At 53.2% G+C, this 8,145-nt stretch overlaps 1 non-coding gene across 1 annotated transcript; it reads right to left on the bottom strand.

Annotated features, from left to right (window-relative positions):
• Positions 1-7,802: 7,802 nt before the first annotated feature.
• Positions 7,803-7,907, bottom strand: LOC114233974 (U6 spliceosomal RNA). Its single transcript, XR_003620177.2, has one exon. It is a non-coding gene; the product is annotated as a U6 spliceosomal RNA (small nuclear RNA).
• Positions 7,908-8,145: the final 238 nt, after the last annotated feature.

Below are 8,145 nucleotides of genomic sequence, written 5' to 3'. Positions count from 1 at the left end.
TTTACTGAGTTGTGCAACCACCACCACAATCGAGTTTCAGAACATTTTTGCCACCTCGGTAAGATCCCTCATGCCTGTTTATAGTGAACCCTTGTTCCCATTCTGAGCCTCAAAGCCGCCACTAATGTTTCTGTCTCTGTACATTGGCCTTTTCTGGACATTTCATATGTATGGAATCATACACTATGTGGTCTGGTATGTCTAGCTCCTTTCACTTAGTGTAATGGTTTTGTGGATTACACATGTCATAGCAGGTAGTTGGTCTTCATTCCTTTTTTAAATATATTTTTTCATTATTGATGGTATTACAGATATCTCCCAATTTCCCCCCACCCCTCCTTCCAGCTCCTAACTCTCTCCCCGCTACCCTGGATCTTCACTACCCTATTGCCAGCGTCCATTTGGCTATGGATATCCTATATAATAAAAGCCCAACATGCAAATTGACCAAATGGTGGAACGACCAGTCGCTATGACGCGCACTGACCACCAGGGGGACAGATGCTCAATGCAGGAGCTGCCTCCTGGTGGTCAGTGCGCTCCCACAGCTCACGGCTGGTGAGCGTAGCAGTGGTGGCGGGAACCTCTCTTGCCTCCGCAGCAGTGCTAAGGAGCAGCGAGCAGGTGGGTGGTAAGGAGCAAGGGGTCCCGGACTGTGAGAGGGATATCCGACTGCTGGCTTAGGCCTGCTCCCCACAGGGGCCTAAGTCGGCAGGTGGACATCTCCTGAGGGGTACTGGACTGCGAGAGGGCACAGGCTGGGCTGAGGGACGAATTTTGTGCACTGGGCCTCTAGTAAGTATATAAGTCCTTTGATTTATCTCTTCTCATCCCCCTCCCCCTGCCACACACACGGTATGTCAGTCTGTTCCATGCCTCCATGCTTCGGGTCTTATTTTGTTGGTCAGTTTATTTTGTTCATTAGATTCCACAGAAAAGTGAGATCATGTGATATTTGTCTGTCTCAGATTGGCCTATTTCATTCCTTTTTATTGCTAAATCATATTTCGTTGTATGGCTAGAGCACACTTTGTTTATCCATTCATCTATTGATAGACTGCTGGATTGTTTTCACTTTTGTGATATTGTAAAGAAAGCTGCTACGAGCATTCATGTACAGGTCTTTGTATGGACCTATGCTTTCCTTTCTCTTGGGGAAATTCCCACCAATGGAAATTGCTGGGCCATCCTATATAATAAAAGGGTAATATGCAAATTGACCCTAATGGCAGAACAACCAGAATGACCGCTGGACCAGTCACTATGAGGCACACTGACCATCTCTTGGTTCCTTTCCCTGGCCGGCAGGCTCCGATCGCCTGATGGCCACCCGTGGCAGGGGCAGGGCCGGTGAGTGGGTGGGAACAGCTGACCTCTCAGTTCCTTCCCCCGCCATCAGGACCGATCACCTGATGGCGAATGGGAAACAAGGGGTGGGTGGCGGCGGGGGGCATGGCCGGCTGCGGGCAGCTGGGGAAGATGGCCCTGATCGCAGGCCAGGCCTAGGGACTGTACCCATGCACGAATTTCGTGCGCCGGGCCTCTAGTATGATACATGCATGTTTAACTCTTTAAGAAATTGGTTTCCAAGGTGGCTGTACCGTTTCACGTTACCACCAGCAATGGGTGAGGGTTCCAATTCCTCCCCATCCTCGCCAGCACTAATTGTGCTCTGTCCTTTCCAGCTTTTCTTTTTCTTTCTTTCTTTCTTTCTTTCTTTCTTTCTTTCTTTCTTTATTTTTTATTTTTATTTTTATTTTTTAAAATTTATTTATTGATTAAGGTGTCACATATTTGTCCTCATCCCCCCATTCCCATCCCACACCCCTCCCCACGGATGCCCCAACCCCCTGTTGAACTCAACCGTTAGATAGGCTCACATGCATGCACACAAGTCCTTTGGTTGATCTCTCCCCCCTCCCCCCACCCTCCCCTATCCTCCCTCTGAGGCCCGATAGTCCGATCGATGCCTCCTTGTTTCTGGTTCTGTTCTTGTTCATCAGTCTATGTTGTTCATCATTTCCCCTAGATGCGCGAGATCATGTGTCCCTAGAGATATACTTATAAGAACTGAATGTGAGACAAGCAATAATAGTTATGCTGACAGGCAAATGAATCAGTCTGTAGTGAGTTTCTTTCTGGACAAACAGTTCTTTAGAGACCCAATTTCAATGTCCACCAGTTCCTTATGTGTACATGTCAGCACTGACCCCTCAGCTCTGGATGGTGGACAAATGGTGGTAACGGAGGTCCGACTCCCTCTGGTTTGGTCTCGGCCGGACCCAGGGGCATGGCTTCACCCGGACTCAGGGGCACGTGGCCTCACCCAGAGCCAGGGGCACGTGGCCTCTCCCAGACCCAGGGGCGCGTGGCCTCACCCAGACCCGGGACCCAGCCTCACCCGGATCCAGGGACACATGGCCTCACCAGGACCCGAGGGCGCGTGGCCTCTCCCAGACCCAGGGGCGCGTGGCCTCACCCAGACCTAGGTGCACGAGGCCTCACCCGGATCCAGGGACACATGGCCTCACCCGGACCTAGGGGCGCGTGGCCTCTCCCAGACCCAGGGGCGCGTGGCCTCACTCGGACCCGGGACCCAGCCTCACCCGGATCCAGGGACACATGGCCTCACCTGGACCCGGGGGCGTGTGGCCTCTCCCAGACCCAGGGGCGCGTGGCCTCACCCGGACCTAGGTGCACGAGGCCTCACCCGGATCCAGGGACACATGGCCTCACCCGGACCCAGGGGCGCGTGGCCTCTCTCAGACCCAGGGGCGCGTGGCCTCACCCGGACCAGCTTTTCTTAATAAGAATGATTACGGTTGACATCCTAGAAGGCTCACCATGTGCCGGGTCCTGGGCCGTTGCTCCCCGGGCTTTGTCGTCACAACCCTGTGAGCGGGAGTCCTGTCCCACTCAGCCAGCAAATGAGGGGACTGGGGTGTGGAGAGGCCAGACGAGGAGCTCAGGCCACAGGTGAGGCTACCACTGGATGTGGGGGAGTCAGAGTAGGGCCCAAAGAGATGAGAGGGGAGAGCTGGCCCGGAAAAGAGGATGGGGCCTGAGGGGAGGGTGGTGGGGGGCACTGGGCCTGTCTCCGTGAGGCCTGAGGTGCAGAGGACCCTGGGAAGCCAAGCCAGAATGTTCCCTGCACAGCAGTTAGGAGGGAAGGGGCGTGACTCGAAGGACCAGCAGCACCCAAGCTGGTTCCTGGAAGTCCCGCCCTCTGAGTCTCTTCTGGGGAACAAAGAGGCCCTCGCGCCCCCGACCCTCAGGTCTGGGGAGGACCCCAGAGTCCGTGCCCAAAGGCAGCAGCACCCTGTTCTCCCAGGGACAGCCGAGGCCTCACGCCGGGCGTTCCGTGCTGGGCCCTGGGACTGTCAATCATGACAAGATTCGAGGAGGAAAGTTCCCGCTGGGCGGCTGGCAGGTAGGAGGCGGCCGGCTCCGGGGCCTCCGTAAATCACCCTGTTCACTTGGCGTCTCGCTGGATTGCAATTACAATCCTTCAGACCGGACACAAAATCATTGGGCTGGTAAGAGGAGAGTACCTGGGTAATGTGTTTAACAGAAATTAACCTGGTTAGGCCCTGACTCTATTGAAAATGAGAAGGTGTGGATGGGCCTAATCGATTGGTCCACAGCCCAATTTACTCCAGAGCTGGCTTTGGGTTTCAGTTAAGTGGGCCGACCCGAAACCAGGGGTACGCGTCTGATTAAATTACCCTTTGACTCGAGAGTTCAGATGATGGTGGAGTTGGTTTTGTGTCAGCCATGGGGGCTGGTGGACAAGGGGACAGGGCCCTGGTGCACACGTGTGCTTGCAGGCCCTGGCGCCCATGCACACCCCCCTTGCTCACACAAGTGTGCACACGAACTTTCCAGAGTGAAAAGGGTGAACAAATATCCCCCGCTGGGCAAGTGGAAAGTATGGATTTGATCAAACACTCATTCACTCTCCCTCCGCCCCCCCTCGCTCTCCCCCCCCCCCCCCACCTCCGCCGGCCTCTTGGCAGATAAATGATGTTATTTGAAGGTATTCTTGAAATTTCTGACAGACTGTTTCTTAAGTGCTTTTAGAGCAGGCCTATACTTTGTAATACTTGTCATATTCTGGCTAGTAAACTCCTGGCCTTTAAAAGCCGGAACCTCACTCTGTTTCCTGAATCCGAGGGAATAGGTCATTAACTGTGAATTTCAAATGAAGCAGATTTACAGTATATATCACAGAAGTATGTTTATGAGAGACAGCGAATACCAAGGAATCCATGGAGCAGAAAACACCCAGGACCCAGAGAAAGGTCCGCTGATATGGGGAGCAGGGTTTTTCTTTTCTTGTTCAGGTTTTTGTGGCTGATTTGGCCAAGTCTGGGTCTCCTCTTCCAGGTTCCAATAGAACCGTGGTCGGCAAACTGCGGCTTGTGAGCCACACGCGGCTCTTTGGCCCCTTGAGTGTGGCTCTTCCACAAAATACCACGGCCGGGGCGAGTCTATTTTGAAGAAGGTGGCGTTAGAAGAAGTTTAAGTTTAAAAAATTTGGCTCTCAAAAGAAGTTTCAGTCGTTGTACTGTTGATATTTGGCTCTGTTGACTAAATGAGTTTGCCCACCACTGCAATAGAAGCATCTTTCTGGTTCCGTTCCACTCCCACCCCAATGTAGAACCCTACTGGGTGCGGCCCCTGGAGAGCTTGACCATGGACATGCCACTGTCTGGAGGTTAATTCTGAAGCCATCTGAGCTCAGACAAGGATGGGGCGTGGGGCAGGCCGGATGGGGGGGAATGGGAGAGGGCGCAGGGAAGCACAGCTGAGGTTGCCGGTCAGTGTTAGGTGTCAGCTCGGCGAGGCCATAGAACCCAGTTACTTAATCACACACTAATTTAGGTGTTGCTGTGAAGGTATTTTGCAGATGTGGTTAACAGATGTGGTTAGTCAGTTGCCTTTAAGGGAAGGAGATCACCCCTGATAATGTGGCTAGGCCTCATCCAATCAATTGAAAGCCTTCATAGCAAAATGAGAAGACAAGCTGCCCCAAGACTGTAGCAGTTTCCAGTCTGCTGGAAGGTTCCAGCTGCTGCCCTATTGATTTGGGACTCGCTCACCCCCACAATTGTGTGAGCTAATTCCTTAGGATAAATTCATCCACTCATCCATCCATCACCCATTCATCCATCCACGTATGCATCTACCATGCCACCATCCAACCATCTATCTAACCATCCATCATCCATCCATCTATCCATACAGCTATTTATCCTATAACCCGGGATACACTGGTTTCTGGCAACAATTCCTGGACCTTTCCCCCTCATCATTTCTTGTGTATCCTTCTTCACCTGCCACCATCTTGAAGAGGATGGAGATCCCCCACAAGGGCTCAGCCCATGGGCGTGCCCCGGGAGCAACCGCGAGTTTCACTTTCATGCTTCCTGCCTGGACGGGCTCTCACCTCTCGGGGCGGTCTGCCGTCGTGGCAGGCGCTACTGGCTGCCCACGCAACAGCCCTCACCCATCTTGTTTTGTAACGGAACCCTAGTTTTGTTCCAGCAACGGGGTGCCCAGCTCCAGGGACCAGTCATGGCACCTCCAACCTCCTTGGCTGGTGATGGGTATTGGGGTGTGCATGTGACCCACTTCTGGCCCAACAGACCTTTGGGGAGAGCTGCTGGAGCCTTTGGGAAAGTTGCCTCCTGATCAGACAGGCCCATGTGCTGGATGCCCCACGGCCCCTTTTCCTTTCAATGATTTGGTTTTTAAAAAATCGAGAGATAAACATACACACGGTGACATGCACACATCTCGATGAATTTTTGCATGTGTGCCCAGGTAACATCTACTCAGATCGACACATAAAACATTTCCAGCACCCTAGAAGGCAACGAGTCGATGTATCTCTCTCACATCGATGTATTTCCCCCCCCCCCCTCTTCCACTCTCTCTAAAGATCAATGGAACCCACCCGGCATGGCTCAGTGGGTGAGAGGATTGGGTGATGGTAGGACCACAGAAGACAACACCCTTCCCACACATTCCAGAGGGTTCCGCCCCTGCCAGCCTGCGAGCCATTCCTTCCTCAGGTGCTAGCAGGGCACCTGAGCTGAGATATAAACATACACGCGGTGACATGCACACATCTCGGTGAATTTTAGTAAAAGTAGTGACATTAGAGTGAACGGTGGCGTCTAGTTAATTCCAGGGTGTAGAGCTGATTCCTCAGCTGTGAAAAATGGACCCCACTCATGGAAGATGATAGCGATAGGGAAACGGGTGAAGGGTGTCATAAGCATTGACTTATGAACCAGGAATCGAACCGTGACCTCCTGATTCAGGGGTAAACACTCAACCACTGAGCCACGGCGGCCGAGCTCTGACTGCATTTAATCACAGAAACCTGGTGAGCCTGGGGCTGGGGCTGGAGGTCTATCCCAGGGGGTCCGCTTGGAGGCCCAAGGCAGCTCCCCACCCTGGGCCAGCCCAGGGGGTGCTCTGCCCCTCTGCTGCCCTCAGCCCCCCCTCCTAAGGTGGGTTGTTTCTAGGGTGTTGCGGTAAGAAGAGCTACCGTCTGTTGAACATGCCTATCATTGCACTTGGCACCCTTGGGAGGTCAAGGTCAGGAGGCCATCATCTGCCCGAAGACCCAAGCTACTAAATGGGTGTATTTGGGAGGCGTGGCCCCGGTGTCTGCATTAGTCAGACTGCCACTTGTGCTTCTGGGAGCGGCCCCGGCCGGGGAGTTCAAGGTCTGGGCCAGCTGTGTGACCTCAGCCAGCTGTGTGACCTTGGCACACTGTGAGTCCTTTCCCTTGCCGATGGCAAGCATAGGAGTACTGTCCCTGCCCTCCTCGTGGTGTGCCGTGCTCATGGGCGATGTGGCTGCCCATGGCCATCCAGCTACTGCCCGTGTCCCGCCCCCGCCTCCCTCCTCCCCTCCGAGGGGTGAACTGTGCCACGAGACCAGGGCTGGGCTGGGTGCTGGGGGCGGCTGGGGGGAGCTTTGATCTCTCCTCTTTGATGTGGAGGCTGTCTGCTGGGCCAGGACGGTGCCCAGACAGTGGTCCCTTTGAGAACCCTGCCCTGGGACATCTGCCCACAGAAACCTGTGGGCTCAGAACTGCCTCCGGGGAGACGCAGCCGTCGGGAGAAAGGGAACAATGAGCTTGTCATGTTCAGGATGCAGCAGGGCCTGGGCGGGAGCTGGCACTGGTGGTTGGGGAGGCCAACTCAGGTGCCCTGTTAGCGCCCGAGGAAGGGATGGCTCGCAGGCTGGCAGGGGCGGAAGCCTCTGGAATGTGTGGGAAGGGTGTTGTCTTCTGTGGTCCTACGATCAAGTCCCCACCCAGTTCTCTCATCCTGTGCCACCTTGTCCTTTTCTTCCTGCTCTCCAGCCCATACTGGCTGTACTCTAACCTGCCCCAGGGCCTTTGCACATGCAAAATCCTTTGTCTAAGATTTTAATTTTTCAAATATGCAGAAAATTTAACAGAACATAATTATTCAGGTAATCTGGGTACCCATCTCTGAACAGATATTAACATTTTGTTACTTTTGCTTCAGAACACTTTTTTATTGTGGTAAAAGAAAATAACAGGGCGGGAGTGGGCGGGGAGAGGTCAATGGGGAAAAAGGAGACATGTGTAATACTTTCAACAATAAAGAATTCAAATTAAAAAAAACACACAACATTAAATTTGTCATCTGAGCATTTCAATTAAGTATTTAGTTAAGTTATTTGCATTGTTGTGCAATAGATCTCTGGAACATTTTTATCTTGTAAAACTGAAACTTTACACCCATTAAACACCAAAAATATGGACCGTTCCACAAATTTGCACGTCGCCCTTTCACAGGAGCTGTGCTCAAGTTCGCTATGCCGTTCCAATTTTAGTCTCTGTGCTGCCGAAGCAGGCGCAGCACGCTTTATTTTTAACCATTTGCACGCAGAATTCAAAAGGCGGAGCAGCGCATGCAGGGTCCTCCCCGCCATGTCCTCTCAGAGGAGCTCCCTGGTCCCCCTGCAGACTGTCAAGGTCAAGGTCATCAAACACAAGGAACGTCTGCGAAGCTGCCGCAGACTCGAGGAGGCCAAGGTGACGTGACAGCTCTACATAGGAGGTGCCCCGGACGGCCTGAGAGTGGACACCGCGG

Source organism: Eptesicus fuscus, chromosome 9 (genome assembly GCF_027574615.1).
Source record: "Eptesicus fuscus isolate TK198812 chromosome 9, DD_ASM_mEF_20220401, whole genome shotgun sequence".
In the NCBI taxonomy this organism is placed as follows: Eukaryota; Metazoa; Chordata; class Mammalia; order Chiroptera; family Vespertilionidae; genus Eptesicus; species Eptesicus fuscus.
Note: the sequence above shows the minus strand (reverse complement) of the source record. Positions and strands in the feature narration are given on the sequence as shown.